This window comes from Lepisma saccharinum (genome assembly GCF_977018435.1).
Source record: "Lepisma saccharinum chromosome 12 unlocalized genomic scaffold, izLepSacc3.1 SUPER_12_unloc_1, whole genome shotgun sequence".
NCBI lineage: Eukaryota > Metazoa > Arthropoda > Insecta > Zygentoma > Lepismatidae > Lepisma > Lepisma saccharinum.
Window position 1 is genome coordinate 4,457,314 of NW_028142891.1, and position 17,857 is coordinate 4,475,170.

Below are 17,857 nucleotides of genomic sequence, written 5' to 3' on the forward strand. Positions count from 1 at the left end.
CCCACGATGTCATTCAGACAATCTGGCCTTGGCAGTCAACGTTTAACATTAGTTCAAGAGGAACCCGAACATTTGGCAATTAAAATATTCAATAACCTACCAAATGATATTAAAGCAGGAAATATGACAAGTTTCAAAAACAAATTTTAAAAAAAACTATTAGTTAATAAGGAATATTATAGAGTTAGTGAACATCTAGATTGTAAATTATAGAAATTTTGTAACTATATTTTTTATCTGAACTGTACTGAACCCTCCAAATATCAGTGTATATGGTTTATATGGAGTAATGCAATTCAAATTCAAACATCCTACAGAGTAAAGACTGTAGGCTTTATTATGGAAGCGAATCAGGTGCATCCAGCAAGAAAATGAAGCAGTGGTAGCGATCATTCTGCACGCTGAGAGAGGACAACTGCCAAAGAAGAAAACTTGCCATTTTCACTTTGGCCATTTTTTCCGTTGCCATTTTTACTTGGCCATTTTTTCCGTTGCCATTTTTACCGGACATCCCCCACCCACAACCCCCACCCCCATACACACAGAGATATAGAGAGGGGGTTAACAACATTGTAAGGGCACCCTTACATACAATTTCAGTAGCAGCATTTTAAAAATGATGTTTCAGATAGTCAATATGTTTCGAGCACATTACAAATATTTTCATTTTGTGGCATTCTTCAACCCAATTTCTCCTCTATTGAATGGCTTTGCTGGTTCCAGCGGCGGCGATTGGGTTCCAAAACTTGGGATGGCAAGGTGCCAATACTGAGGGAGCAAGGACAGTTTACTATCTCTTGGTAGAGAAAGTTTAGCATAGTGCGGGGGCAAAAGTGTCAAAAATGGGGGGAAGTTAACTGCCCCCTCGCCCCCTAATCGCCGACACTGTCTGGTTCTGTGCAGCGAAAGTACTATGAGGTACACGGTCCATACTTTGGGATCCAATATCTCCTGTTATTTGTGATTTCTGCACTCGGAAACACATTTTATACGTATTACATCATAGTCTAAATCTATTGAGTGCCTTCCCGATGGCGCAGTGGTAGCGCCATCGCCTTGTAATGAAGGGGTCTCGAGTTTGAAACCCGGTGGAGGCACATATATTGGTTCGGATCCCACTTTAAACTGTACGTCCAGTTCCGATTAGTTACTGTGCATAAAGTGGACTTAAAACACCAAATAAATCAATCAAATCAATCAATCGAAATCTATTGATTAAACATTTGACATAATTCATTCTCGAGGGGTATTGTCGGTCAAGGGTCCTGGACATAACCACTCCTAAACCACCCACTCTAATATAAGTAATTCTAAGGGTATGCTTTCAGTCAAATAATCAATAATCATGGGCATACGCAGATTTTATTTTTTCGTGGAGGGGGTGTAAACGAGGAATATTCCCCCATAATAGTGCCGCACCCTGAAAGAAACACTCCGTCGATATGAAGCATTGATTGGAAGCAAATAGTTACAAGTAATAGTTACTTTACGACACTTAAATTGCAAACTTGAATATTTGTGCCGTGGGACAAGAGCTACATTTGGCAACTTTTAAAGATTTTCGTGGAATCACCTAAGCCAAATTTTCAAGGCTGACAAAGCACAGACGCCAACTATCTCCTCGTTTCCTTGTTAAAAGAGCAGGGGAGGAGGAGAGCGCATTTAATCCTTCCCAGGACCAGAATCTGTGGCCAGGCCTCTTGACAAAGATTTCCAGATATAAACGTTCCTCATACTGAGAATGGAATCTGCTTCAGAAAGTCGCCTAAGGGGTAACAAACAGGCCCACTCGGTTCATAGCTGCAGAACAACGAGTCCCTTTATTTGATCTGTGATAGTGATAGAGAATGCAAATACTTTGTTGCTGATTTTCTGCAGTGGTAAATGGCTACTGCTCGCAAACCAAAATCCGCGAATGAACATAGCAACACCTACAGGCATGTTGTCAACATGGATCTTAAATAGGTCTTTATTATTTCGACTCGCGTACTTTCGACGTGGCCTTTGGCCACGTCGCGTACGCTCGCATGCTTGACCTTTGGCCACGTTGTGAATGCAATCACCTTATAGATGGGGTTCCTCAATGATCTTAATGACTTTGAAAATGCCTGCATGTTGTATTGGATGATGGGAACATATGTATAACTTTGAAAAGTTTAGAAAGTAACTTTATGTGTGTATGGGCTCTAATAAGGTACAAATATTCAAACTATTATTGTCTATTTTCTTCATAATGAACTGAGTAAGTAATAACCGTTTCAAGATAATTAGTTGGATGTTTTGCATTTACGAATTAAATTGCGACACTAAATTGAAAATGTTATATTTACTTCTTTTGTCATTTTCACATTTTTGAACTTAATTGGATAATAACTGTTTTCCGTCATTCCCCTCTTTTGCCTACCTTGCCTCTGTAATAAATTCTGATGCTCGCATTTTGAAATTCGAAGAGTCTAGAATAATTCCCTTACAGTAGCTTCCGGGGTGAAAATAAACTTTCTTTAAGTTCCCTAGCAACGTCCGTTTCCATGGACAACAACAGGCACGGCAAGCTCTAAGGAATTACATGTCATTTTACCCTCTAAACATTTAGTTATAACAAGCACGATGTAGATATTTACGCATTGAGTATAACAATATATACGTAATTGTATCTGGGCTGAAACTCCTTATTATGTAAGATGTCACCCTTGTTTCAGGCACCTTTTCAAAGTCATGAGTTCATTCATCTGTGTGCTATTGATCTGTGAGAAATATAATGTAGCTAGACAATTAAGAATTGAAGGAAACAATTTGTGCTGCAGAAAATGTCAGTGGCAACGGTTGCTAAGGACGTAAGAAAAGGGCATTTTCACCCTTAAGGAAGGACCGATTGAACGATTTCTTAATTTTCTCGGCCTTTTGGGACGATTTCATGGGGAGTCGTAATCGGGCATTTTTCGCCTCCGGGGCTTCCTTCATGGAGAACATTTATGTCAGTGAGTCAGTGGTGGGATTGGTTTGATTGATTGATTGATTGATTTAGTTTATTTTACTTCGCGTTTTGTGCCTCTTGGCTAATTTGCGAAGTAGGGATGAGTGATGAAAGGATGAAATTGATGAATGGACATTCACAAACAACCAAGCCCGACCGGGATTCGAACCCGGGACCCTTGGCGTCGCAGCGCGATGTGCTAACCACTCGGCCACAGTGGTGGGATTGGGGCTTTATATATATTGGATTTCCTTTTTAAAGTTATATTGTTCGTCTACACGCAGTGTATCCTTGTTTATAGACAGAAGGGGCCTGTGTTGCTTGTCGCTTCGATAGCGAAGAGACAGGCAACCAGCGACACGGAAGTTTCAAGCCGAAACGACAAGCGACACTTCAGTCAATCTGCATGCACTCGCCACGGGACAAACTGGGGCAAGACGGTATTCGAGCATCACACTCAGTTCGAAAGGTTTCATGTATTATTAAGGGTTCGTTTCCAGTGACACGCATTGCTTGTCGTCTGTGAAGGGACAAACGATAAGAAAGCATTCATCGCCTATTCCAATAGACCGAGCGACACGTATAAGCGATAAGCGACACCTGTAGCTTCTCGTGTCGCCTCAGTTCGAAAGACTGTGTTTATTTCTGAAGATTGCTTTCCAAAAGATACATGTTAAATGTCGCTTCGGTCTGAAAGTTCAATAAATGAGTGTTTTTTTTTCATTGCTGCTATTGAATTCTTATAAGAACTTCTATGCATTGTGGAAATGGATTGTTTTCTTTAAATTCTAATCTTGCCGCTGTGAAGCAACAAAAAATATATTTTTAAATGTGTGTAGTGCGAACACAAAACCTATCCAGAACTGCAATACTTGGTACAATACACAAAATAAAGGATTTCCTAAAAGCTTCATAAAATGTTTCTCGGGCATTAGAAACGGGAACTTTTAAAAGAATAAGCAAATAATATATTTTTTTAAAGAAGAAAAGCCCTCAATTTTCTTTATACAGTTAACAATATTTTCTTGAACTGCCCATTCCCTAGCACAATTATTTTCACAAAAACTGAATCTGTATTGTATGAATTGCATTTGTATTTGGAGTTTTGACACAACATACAATTAATAACCTTTATAACACCATTAAGCCTTGTTTCCATGATTATGAAAAAATATATATATGCTGACCAAGGCAGTAATTTATTTTATTAAAAACATAAACTAAACGTAACGTTTCAACCTTCTAGCAAGGTCTTCATCAGACTCTGTATCAAGTACAAAAGTAACAAGATACACAAAAAGGGCATTATATATACACAAACTTTACTCCCTCCAGACTATTAGAAAGTTGTTAGGAACTTTCTAGCAGGTGGCTTTCACTTTCCAACTGTACTTTCACCTAAAAGGCTAAACATAATTACTTCATATAGAATGTGAAGAGATATTCATAATGAATATCTCATGCTCTTTTTCCTTCATTTTTCTCCCTTCTCCTTTCCTCTTCCTCTCTTGTCCTTTCCACTCTTTCTAACACTTTCTTCCATTCTTTGTTTAACTTCAGTCCCCCATTCCAGTTCATTGTGTCTTCTTCACCTTTCTTCTCTATTTCCTTGGCTTCCTTCCATTTTCTCACTAGCATTCTCTTCTCCCTTCCTATCTGCTTAGCCTCATCCAACTCTATGTCATGTCCTGTTTCTCTCGTGTGTTTAAATATCGCATTTCTCTCTCTCTTAAGTCGTACATCATCCCTATGTTGTTTCAACCTATCTTTTAGTCTCTTTTTTCTTTCTCCTATGTACACACTCTGACATTCTTTACATTTTACTTCGTAGATAATCCCTTCCTCTTCCTCTTCTCTGTTTTTCTTTTTCTTGTTTGCATTCTTCGCTATTCCTAAGATGCTTCGTCCTCCCTTCCTGTAAGTTTTAATGCCCGCTTTTCTAAGCACTTTGCATATCTTTTCCGTGGTCTTCCCCATACTCCTTATTCCAAACCTTCTCTCTTTTTCTTTATCTTCATCTTTTTCTTTCTCTTCCAATTCTCCCCTTCCTCTTTTCTTCCTTCTTCTGTTTATGTCTAGTCTATCCTGCTTCTCATAGCCAAAGGAGAAGGGAGAAAAATGAAGGAAAAAGAGCATGAGATATTCATTATGAATATCTCTTCACATTCTATATGAAAGTAATTATGTTTAGCCTTTTAGGTGAAAGTACAGTTGGAAAGTGAAAGCCACCTGCTAGAAAGTTCCTAACAACTTTCTAATAGTCTGGAGGGAGTAAAGTTTGTGTATATATAATGCCCTTTTTGTGTATCTTGTTACTTTTGTACTTGATACAGAGTCTGATGAAGACCTTGCTAGAAGGTTGAAACGTTACGTTAGTTTATGTTTTTAATAAAATAAATTACTGCCTTGGTCAGCATATTTATATTTTTTCTTAATAACCTTGAATAAATTGAAAAATGGGAAATAACGATGGGTTACTTCCAATTATTAAAAGTATTAAAAAAAGTTTAGATATTCGTTCATTACTCTTTGTACGTTATCCTTTTTTAGACGTAATGAACGCTGGTCTGGGTTTCCAAGGAAACTACGTTTTTCCAAGTAAATAAATATTTGCAAATGTTTAATGTTTTTGTTTGTAATTCTTCTAGAGTTTCTAAACGGGACGAGATTTGTCACGAGCCGTCTTGTATTGTCTCGTGTATCATCGCAACAATGAGACGAGACAGGCATTCAGTTTCATTTCGAATTTCAAAAAGCCTGTCCCGTATCGTGTTTCATTTCGTGAGCAACACTATAGATCATGTATATATTTTATTTATCGCAATTGCAAAAGTTAATCCGTCAGTGGCAGCCATGGCCTTGTGAAGCTCAGTTTTATAAATGCAGGATAAAATTATCCTTTTCCGAGATTAGTTGTGTCGAAATGTACAAAAATGTTAAGAAAATTTGTTTGTCTCATCCTCCATACGCTGCGAAAGTTTGTGCATTTACATGCTGTGTAAGTTTCTTATGTTACAGACTTGAGACGAGACCGAAATTTGCCCCTTGAGATCGAGATTGGTGCTTACAACTAGAGCCGAGACCGAGACTATGCTAAGTCTTGTCTCATCTCGATACCAGCTTATAAGATTCCTAATTCCAATTAAAAATTTACAATGAGTTTATAGTATATTGAAGAAAATTATTATGACATGTTATTTATTGTTGTTATGGGGAATTCGAAAAGAGGTTTTCTTATTTGAAACTCAATCCCCCTCTCCACGAGAAATAATTGATAATTTGTCTCCTCCCTACAGGAATACTTTCGCCTATAATGAATAATATAAATATATGAAGACTTAAACAATTAAGACTTTTTAAAACTTTCGAACCAGCCAGAAGCATAAATAAAATTAAGTCTTCACATATTAGTTTATTCCAATTTATGATTTTTAAAACAAGTAACTCAGTTACTTTTTAACTGTAACTGTTTTTAAAAAGTCACTTTCCGAACACTGCATATGTCCCTGCGATATCCATTTAATAATAAACACAAACGACTGTGTCAAATAAAATTATATATGTGAAATATATATTTTTAGGTTGACCTTCATTTTCCAAGGAAGAGACACGCCTTCCTCTGCCCCGCCTTCTGGGAATTATTCAAAATTTTATACTCTAAAAAATTGCTTCAGTAATATTTTGAAGCTAAAATCTTAGATTTTAAGTTAATTTGAATAATATATACTCCGGTAGCCATTTTAAAAAATTGTCAGAAATAAGTTGTCAAATTTTCAGAAGGAATAAAAAAGTTATCAATTTTATTTCTGGGTAAGTTAGATCATATAAGTTAATTATAAAAATACTTGTGTTTGTGTTGCACCTCTCCCTCTCAATGATAATTGAAATTTTAGTAAACCATGATTTCGGTCCAAAGAAAAATAGAAAATACTATTTTATTAATTCATTAGTGTACTAAAACGTAAATGTGAACTGTTGAAATATATTTTTCTGGAATCCTTATTGTTTGGTTAACATTGTTGTAAAGTTTAAAAAAGATTGAATAATTTTTAAGAGGGAAGGATTATTTCTCCAAGACAGCGCAGTTCATACTTGGAGGCTTGAACGGAAGAAAGGATGAATCACTGAAAGTTCGAGGGGCTATAAATATAAAACCAGGCAAAGTAAGAGACAAAAGAAAAGATCGTTTCTCACCACCATGAAAGGATTAAATTTGTCAAATTTCATCAAACTCTGAGATCATGGGTAGCATGGTCTGGTTGAATTGACATGGAATGACCCATAAACCTTTCAAATTTACTCAGAAGGGACACAGATTTCTAAGCACCAAAGCACATTTAAAACACGAATTTTAAAAGATGAAACAAATTTGAAAAAAAATAATAAAATGAAGGCATGTGTTTTTTGAACATTGATTATTTTTGTTTCAAAATCATGGCTAGAAGTTAGTTGGTACCTGTGTGGTTTCACTTTACATATGGATTCAAATATCTCCGAATATTACTACCCTTATAAGTTCTTTATCCATTAAGGGCTTTAAATCTATTGGAAAATAGGTTGCAAAGAATGCAAAGTGGGTACTGTAGAATATCAATGATTCTTTTTAAAATAAAGTTCGACATTCCATAAAAGTCTTCCGATTTTGAATTATTTAGTTTTTGTGCTGCTTTTAAAATATCAGCAGGTTGGGTCTCATGCCACCGGAAGTCAGTCAAAATGTTTCCGATGTCTTGTGACATGAGATTATTATATTCATAATCAAATTGATTCATAGAATTGTGGTTTGTATTCAATTTGTTACCTACCCTGACAAAGAAATCATTAAATTCGCTTGGAGTAATCGGAACATTTTATTTTCTTCTGGGTTTCCCTCTGCCTAATTCTGCCTTAATGACATTCCAAGCTGCTTTGCATTTATTATTGGAATTATTAATAAATTTATCATTTGCTGTGCATTTAGCTTTTCTAATTTCTGATCTGTAAATATTTCTTAATTTGATATATCTGTTCTTATCTGCGTTACCATTTTTAAATCCATTATAATACATCATAAGCAAGATTTTTAATTTACTCAAGTGTGGATTATACCATTGACCTAAGTGTCTTTGTTCGCGTTTAGCTTTAATTGGTTTCTCCTTTTTTTGGACTCTAGGACAGCAGTCGTTAAATATATCAGAGATGGTACTCATAAATTTCTCAAATAATGCATCGACATTTGCACTTGAGAAAATTAAATGAATCCAATCAACGTCTTTTAATTTGTTTCTTAGTATATTCAGCCTGTTATCATTAATTAGTCTAACAGATTTAATTTGTTTATGTATAGTATTCAGAGGTATATTATTGTTCAATTTTAACCATAAGCCTTTGTGGACCGTTAAATAAAATGTATTGAATATCCCTATCTCATAGCAGTATTTATCTAGGTTTGTTAAAATGTTATCTAGACAAGAGTCTAGTCTTGTTGGCCTATTGTTTGCGCAGTAATAGTTGAAAGATTTTAAAATATTTAGAAGATGTATTTGCTTAGGGGTACTGTTTCGAATGTCAAAATTGATGTCTCCAAGAATAATTATTTTATGTTTGTTAACGTTTTGTCTAGGTACGAAATAATATTTTGCACACACTCGATAAAAAATTCTACATTACTTTCAGGTGCTCTGTACACTGAGATAACAATTGTTCTTAAATTTGGCAGTGACATAGCAGCCACTTCAAAACACCATTCTATGCAAAACTGACTAACATCTAAGATTTTAAAGCTGGTATATAGTGATACACCACCATGATTCATATTTGATCTGCAATAGCCAGTAATTAACCTGAAACCTGGAGGTACATATATTTGCAATTCTTCATCCCGTAGCCAGTGTTCGTTTATGCTTAAAATACAGTTATTTATTCCCCCATTAATATTTCTAGTTCATCTAATTTATTTCTAATGGATCTAATGTTCAGATGCAGTAGTAAGATATCATTTCCATTACAAGGTGGTATCCCTAACTTGGCTTGCCGTAATAATCGTGTTTGAATATTTTCGTGGATTAATCTCGCATCATAATTATGAATTGAATTGTCCACCACCCGACTCAGTGAGGGCCTGTCTTTGCTTATGAGGCCGGGTGGGGCAGAAAGTTTCCCTGCTTTGGTTCCGTTTCTTGCCATTTCAGCTCGATAGGTTTGGAGCTTTTACTTTGATTTGCACTATGATTTTTAATTATCGTACATAATTGATCACATACCCCCTGCTTACCTGACCAATTTAAATGCAAAGCATGGTTTGTGTGTTTATCATTCCCTAACCTACTTATATCTAACATTTCTACATTCTTATACTTTTTACACAAATATTTGATTTTCCTGTTTGTATTATGTACTGCAATATTTACACACGAGTCAGACCGCAGATCATATCTTGAGGTATATTCACAACAATCACTTTCGACATGGCCAGATCATTCAGTTTCTCTTCCAGTGGTTCTGCAACATCCTGTCCTTCGTTGCAGGCCACATTGTTTGCACCAGCCATGATAACTACACAGTTTTTTTTTTCCAAATTTACAGGTTTTATGCCACTTACGATCTCATGTATTTTAGCTCCAGGCTTGATAACACCATCGACTGGAATTTCACCTAGTTGTTTCTTCATTACACCTGCTAGACCTCTGCCGTGACTGTCTGCAAAAATGTGCACTTGCAGATGACTAGGTTTTTGCCTATTTCTCTTCTCAATTTTAGTTGGATTTACTGCTGAGGCATATTTACAAAGATTGCCTGTATCTTTCACTGTACACATGTCTTCCACTGGGAGTTCCTGCAAGATGCTGAATCTATTCTTGTTTATGAAAGTTACAGTTTCGTTGCTTTTACTCGATTTTCTGCCATGCTTCACAACTTGTGTCCATGTGTGGGTGGAGTCATTACATTTGTTTCTTTTTTCGATGGTTTCTAGTTTGTTTCTCAGCATTTGATTTTCATTTTTTAGTTCCAAAATATCACTTTCAAGTATTTTAACAATTTCTAGAAGAGTTGAACCATCATGATCTTCATTGTCCTTTGGGGAGATAGTATGGCCGCCATCTTTGATGCACTGGGGACAAAACCATTCAGTATTTTCTTCAATTCCTTCATCTTTCGGAACGTTTCCACATCTAAAATGCAGCCACTTATCACATGAATCACACAAAATGCCGTTTTTTACTACCCTCTTACATTTTGCACATTTATCATCACACTTTATACATAAATTTGTAGGAGCAGATACACACACATCTACGCTAGTCGGCGCCATTTTTTCGGTCAAAAAAATCCACGAGATCATTCATGATGACAACTTTGTGGAATTGATAACAGAAAAAGAGAAATGCACATGGTTAGCTTTCAGACAAGTATGCTGTAATTGTCTAGGAAATGTGAAAGCTAACAACTACAAGGAACTTGTTAAGATCTTGTTGAAGTGTTATCAGCGCATGGGGTGCAATATGTCCTTGAAAATTCGCCCTCCACCGCCCTCACCCTCCGAGATCGCTCTCGCCCTCGCCCTCCACCGCCCTCACCCTCCGAGATCACTCTCGCCCTCGCCCTCCACCGCCCTCACCCTCACAAGTCTTCCGGAGGGTGAGGGTGATGTTTGCCCTCACGAGGGTCGCCCTCCGGATGGTGAACACCTCTGGTTGGGATAGTAATAAACCGTTCTCATGCCTGGCGCGAGGGTCAGCGACCTTGAGCGGGAGAAAAGCATGCAAGCTTCCTTGCAAATGGATGGCCCGAGTAGTGACGTATTAACATGGCGGGGCGTGTTTTCAGCGCAACGCCAGCCTCGCAACTTTGGAAGTCTCGTTTTTGCCTTAAACTGAACGCACAGAAACGCAAGAACTTGCAGGGGTCGTTATTCCAGGGTGTAGTTTTTAAAATTGTTGTAAAAGAAATGACTGCAAATGTCCATTCAAAGGCGGGAGGAGGAATCGGAGAAACTACCCAAATTACAAAGAAAGTAATGTATCCGATAACTTAACATTAACATATGTTTTCTTTGTATTAAACAGACATTTTCCCCTTCTAATTTCGTCCTTTTTGTTTTGAGTTACAACAATTTTAAGATTATAATTCCTTATAACATATGTGGGACAGATTTTTTTTGGGTCCGGACGGGAATTTTTTTTAATCCCGACACACGGGACGGGAAAAACTCGCCAATTCCCGACGAAGTCGGGAAATTTTCGGGACGTGAAATGTTCGAAATTTTACGAAGCTCTTAAAATCTCGAATTCTGCGCGTCATTTTCGACTTAAGTGATTGTTTTTGCATTTCTGGAATAAAAACAAACAATTTGCGATAAGTTCCAGACACTTGCAAATGCAGAAAACGTCAAGAATTAACAATTATAAAAAATGACCATTCGGTATTTCCCGACTGCTCGGGATAGGACGGAATTTTTTTTACCCGATCCCGGTACCGACTTTTTGGGATCCCGCACACCCCTAGTTGCGAGACATAAAACAGAATATAAAATATTTTTTGTAATAACTATTCATCTCGATAAATTTGTATGTATAAAATAGACAACCGTATTTACTAGCCAGGAGGAGAAAGAAGAGAGTCATTTATAAATAACAACTATAAAAGTTCAGTCGCGTGGAATTATGTATTATTTTTTTACCAGATTTACAAGAATAAAGCACTTAAATTGTGAAAATTTGCAAGTGACATAAGCAAGTGCTGTGCAAATTTTAAGGCTTTTTTGAGTTCTAATATATTTTCTGTTGTTGACGATCGTCTTATTAAACTTCTTAGCTTACAGCTCTGATTATTTGTCTATCATGTTCCGACATAATTTTTGAGGTTAAGATGAAATTAAACTTGCAATTTAATGTAATAGCAGCACGGTTAGCATTAAATTCCCCATGTATTTAAATGAGAGAACAATTGGCCATCAAAAGCGTGGGGACACAACAGGGGCGCTGCCATCTATAATAGTTTGCTTTGACCGGCCCGTTCCAAAAGTCGCACTAGTTTAACGCGTTAAACGAGTTATGGCAACTGGCCGTTCCATAAGTGCATCCGTGCGTTTCGTGAGGTTCATTACGCTGTCCCAAAAGTCGCATTCCGTGCGTCTCGTGCAAGAACGAGATTCACCAAACGCACGGGCCAGGAGGCTGGTTTGTTCAGTGAGAATCGTCTGCTGCCTGCAGACACCGCGTGTGCATGATGGCTTCAAACTGCACTAGTTCTGGAATTGTATGATAATTTTAACAGAGAGCGATATGAAGCAACATGCACAAGATGAGTGTGCCTCAACTGTTCTTAAAATGTGATTAAAATTAGTAACAGTATCCGCAGTAGAGTTTATTTCTGTCAGAAGGAAATGCCTTCCGCTGGACGCCAGGTGGAAATATATTATAAACAAAGAGCTGCGTCTGCGCTTTCGTCTCACCGTCCCATAAGTCGGTAAAATAACTGGTTTCAGCAGGTTCACGAGCCCAGTTACTTTCGTTCGAGTCGTTCGTTTCGTTATGACCAGTGATAACACCAAAATTTGTGTTTTTTTAAAAAAGAACAAAACAAACTGTTTTTTGTTTAAAACATGTTTTTTTTGTTTTAAAAATAGTTTAAACATGAGTTAAAAAAACATGTTTTAAACAAAGCAAAGTCAACCTTTTCCCAGTAAATTATAGTTAATGTCGTTAAAGAAAAACTACTCATTCATTTTTTAGTTGCCAACCCTGATTATTATAGAGGTTTATGCATAGGGATGCGTTCCGAAAGTCATAACCAGTGATGTGCGTCTACGCGTAAACAACAATAGTCTACATTCTACACGTAGACTATTTTATACACGTAGATTACGTAATCTATGTAAACAACATGGCGAAAGATGAAAACTTAGAAAAGGGCGCCGAGGAAGTAAAACAAAATTATACTACGTATCAGTTGCTGATGTGTGAGGAGAACTTTTCATACCCTCCCTTCCAAATTCGAACAATTTCTCACCTAGGAAAAACCTAATATAGGAAATATTCTAGTGTTTTATGAGAAAATGACCACTCTTGCCTCACGACTGCCATCTGTTGCTTTTTGCATACTATTTATCTTCTTCAATAGTTGATGAGAGAAGAGAACAGAAATTTTGTTGTAAATAGGATTCTTTTCATTTTGTTAGGAACCAATGTAGTTGCAAATGTCACTTGCCTTCATGAAACCCTTGAAAATTAATTTTACTATGTAAACTACAACCCCATGTAATCTACGCGTAGATTACGTGTAGACAACGCATGTAGACGTAAACTTATAGTCTACGGCCAGGGTTGGCATGTTTAAAACAAAAGTGTTTAAAACACTTTGTTTTAAACGTTTAAAACACACGGCTTTGTTTTAAACGTTTAAAACATTTGTAAAGAAAACAATTTTTTTACAAGTGTTTAAAACACATTTTGGTGGTAGATATTTTATAGTCTGTGATAATTTATTTGTTTGGCAACCCTGTTTTTTCATTGAATCTGTGTCAATTAATCCGTGCTTTACAGGTGTCACTTATCGCACAACACTTGAACAACATTATGCTCTGACGTCACGGGAGAAAGCTTTTTAATTTTAGGCTAAATGCCTAAGTTGTTAGGTTAGGGAGGCTAGCTATGTATGCACAAGGTAGCAACATTGTTGTGCTACAAGAAGGACCCGTGCTTTACTGTAGAAATCGAAACTTCTCAGTTCCTTGTTTCGTATCGTCTTGTAAGTTTGAGACTGGTGGAAGCTGGAAATGGAAATTAATATCTGAATACACAATGCATGATTTTGATCATGACGTGATTTTTTTTTCTTTTGGGATACGATTCATTGGTTTGTATAACTGAATGAAGCGCAGATGCTTACTATTGATAACATTAATTTTGTACTTTGAAAGATAAATTGATCTGGAGAATCTATTATGACACTGCAGGTTGTTTTCTGCTATATAAACTGTTCAGGCAGCAGGCAATATTTCACCCTGATTTTTCCAGGACGAGGATAGTAATTCTATAATATTTAGTTTCTTGAAATCCTAAATCCTAACCTACTTCAGTAGTGGCGAAAAAAGGGGGGCTATCACCCACAACTTTTGTCCCTGCAGTAGAGGCATAGAACTATTCTATGGTAGAGGTGTCCGGGATCCCGAAAAGGCTGGACCGGGATCGGGAAAGAAAATTTCCGTCCCGATCCCGACTTCCGGAAATGACTTCCCGACTTTTCGGGATTCCAAGCAGTCTGGAAATTCCGAATGGTCATTTTAAAACGTCGTCAATTCTAGACGTTCTCTGCATTGTAAATGTCTGGAACTTAGCGGAAATTGTTAGGTTTTGTACCAGAAGTGCAGAAACAAGCACTTAAGATGGAAATTACGTGTAGAATCCCGTCCCGAAAATTTTCTGACTTTTTCGGGAAATTGAGAATTTTCCCCGTCCTGAATGTCTGGATTTAAAGAAAGAAGTGTCTCCTGCCACGTTCTTTTTCTGCTGGAACCTCAATAGAGATGCGCGTGGCCGCAAACTCGGCCTTTGTTTTATCGTGATTTCATCATGCTATGTATGCAATTACGTCTGTAACACTTACTGTGAAGTTGTAGCGATTACTTTCACAAAAATGTTTTTAGATTAGGTCCCTTAGCATTCTTCTAATAATAAACTTACATGCTCTCGTAGTTAGCTTAAGTTCTGTTAGCATTAAAATAATATCGTTAAATGCTTTCTAAAAAAAAATAATTCTAAATTACCTGTACATTCATTCCAACTAATCATAAACTTGCATTTCTCTCGTCTCAATCTGTTTGTAGCATCCTCTTAGCAGACGAATTACGTGGCAGGAGCAAATTCGAAGCTTATTCTTACTGCTGACACGTGCGTGGCAGCAGACTCGGCCTTTAAAGAATTTTCCGTCCCGACCCAAAAAAATCTGTCCCATAAACTGTCCTTGTCGTCACTGTACTCATAAAAATGAGTATTTTTTCTTTAACGACATTAACTATAATTTTCTGGGAAAAGGTTGACTTTGTTTTGTTTAAAACATGTTTTTTTTAACTCATGTTTAAAACTATGTTTAAAACAAAAAAAACATGTTTTAAACAAAAAAAAACAGTTTGTTTTGTTCTTTTTAAAAGAAACACAAATTTTGCCAACCCTGATAATAATGCTTCTAGGTAGAATTGCTCATCAGTAAGTTTACGATTTTGTACTAGGGTACGGTAATCTGTGACCTTTCTGTGACGTTACTATTTCTAATCTGTGAGTGTCGCGTGTGAGCAGAAACTAAGCGTCTGTGACTGTGTATTCCACATGTAGAACGTGGTGCAATAAATGGCGTGTTCAATTATCGAGCCCTATGCACCTTGATGATATATAGGTATGTTTTAGTAAGTGCAAGTTAGGGATTTGTGTTTTTTTGTTTTAAGTTAAAGGTAACAGTTTCATGTATCGGAGACACATTTCTTCAATTTTACACAAGAAACTACTTACGGAAATGAGTTTCTGCAAGGTTTATAACCTCCGTCGATATATATTCTTCCTAAAACTTCATCCTACAATGCAGCAGAACAATAAATAATCACTTTTCATGTAATAATATTGTGCATTTTGTGAAAATCGACAACATCATGCCGTTGTTTCCAAGATGTACCTGCAGATGGCTCTAGCGTCGGAAGCGCTAGTGGAATCAGGGTTTCCAAACGCGTGATTTTTTTGGAGAAACGCGAGTTTTTTTTCCTTCGAGAAACGCGCGGTTTTTTGTCGAGAAAGGAAAATGGTTTTTCGATGAATTTAGGGGTGAAATGGGTGCTAATGGAACCTAACCTAACAGGCCTAACCTAACCTTGTGTGAATGGTTCGTGGGGCTAACGTCAATGGTTTGTGGGGCTACCCGTGGATGGTTTTTGGGGCTAACGTCAATGGGGTAACATTATCGTATGGGCAAAACGGATTCCTTGAAATTTACAGGAGAAAGTACTTACGGAAATCATTTTCTTGAGCGTTTTGGAAGTTCCTGAATGTAGATTTGATCCATTTTAATGTGAATGCGTGTTGTTTTCTGCGAAAATCTCTGTCCGACACGCTGTTTCTCCTAACGCCATTTGCTTTTTGCATGAGAGTGCAATGTTCCGTGTGTTAAGACGATGCAACCCCGTAGCCAGGGTTTCAGCCTCGCCGTGTTTTCACTAGAACCACCTGTCGAGTTCGGAACAAGCCATTTTTTCTGAATGGGTGTCACTTATCGCACAACATTGTAGCAACATTGTGTTCCGACGTCACAGGATAGAGGTTTTTTTATAATTTTTCTTTGTATTTATGCTAATGGAACCTAACCTAACAGGCCTAACCTAACCACGTAGGCATTCCTCGTCTCACGTCTGACGTCAATATTCAAGGTTGGAAGGAAGAGAATTACGAAAGAAAGATGGTTCCGACCCGAATGGGTGTCACTTATCGCACAACACTGTAGCAACATTGTGTTCTGACGTCACAGGAAAGTTTTTTTTCATGTTAGGCAATACAAAGGTAACGCGTCTCTTAGCGAAAATATTATTTTTTCTTTGTATTTATGCTAATGGAACCTAACCTAACAGGCCTAACCTAACCACGTAGACATTCCTCGTCTGACGTCAATATTCAAGGTTGCAAGAGTGTTGTGCGTAAAGGAAGAGCATTAACGAATTGCGAAAGAAAGATGGTTCCGAATTGCGAAAGGAAGATGGTTCCGAATTGCTGTTTATGGACAATGAACGTGGTAAATCGCAAGGTTATTTCACAAGTTCTACACGTAATGCGACGTATTAGCATAATTTCAAATAGGGGCACGAAAGTAGATATTTTCCGGTGAACGAGGTTGCACCACTGCATAAATCGACAAAACACTCTCAGAACGTCCCCTAAACCAGTATGCTATCACGGCCATAATGTGTTACAGATTCGAAACAACAAGTAACAGTAAGTACTCGTAAATAGAGAAAATAAACATTATCTTAGTGAGAAATGCATTATTTCGCCTTAAGAAATGTTCCGCAACACGTTAACAATGTAAAGAAGTCCGAAATATATGATTCGTAGGTGTTTTGCCCATACGATAATAGTACCGTCAATGGTTTGTGGGGCTACCCGTGGATGGTTTTTGGGGCTAACGAACAATGTTTCATCGAAATGTACAATTTCCAGACGTGATCCCCGGTTTTTTACAACTTTCATGCACAATAGAGTTGGAAACATTGATATTCGAAAACAAAAGAAGCGTTACAATTCGCAAAGCAAGCGATATCGCACCGTGACGTGCTTTCCGTAGCATTAAGGAAAATGGTTTATTTTAGCAGAAAGTGTTTGTTTTCGTGCAAAAAGGATATTGGCACCTTCCACTATGTTCCGCAATACATAATTGGTAAGTACAAACCACGAGAAAGACAAAATATCCGATTTAAATGTGTCTCCGATGCATGAAACTGTTAATAAGTTAAATAATATATTGTAACAACAAATCTAAGAAACTTCTTTTTTGTTCTTGTTTCAGTGGAATGTCTCGTGTTCTGTTTCTTGGTAAATTCCACATGGATAGTGAATGTCTCAATACTAGTTCGTACAATTTTTTTTTAGTACTGTTGTTCTGTTGTTACTGGAATAAAATTTGGTGAAATAAATTCGATAGAGATGGACCTAAAGGAAATCGTTAAGAACGGAAAAGATTGGATTAGTTTTGCCTACTACAGTGCCAGATGGATGGTTCTGGGTTGCTGCAGCCATAAACCTTCGTTTTTAAGAAAGCTAGAGTTAAGCAAAAGTAATTTCGCTGTAATGTAGCAGCCAGTGGTAGGTTTTTGGCTCATATTTCAGTAACCGTTGCCGATAGAGAAAGTGTTCTACATGATAATTTTTT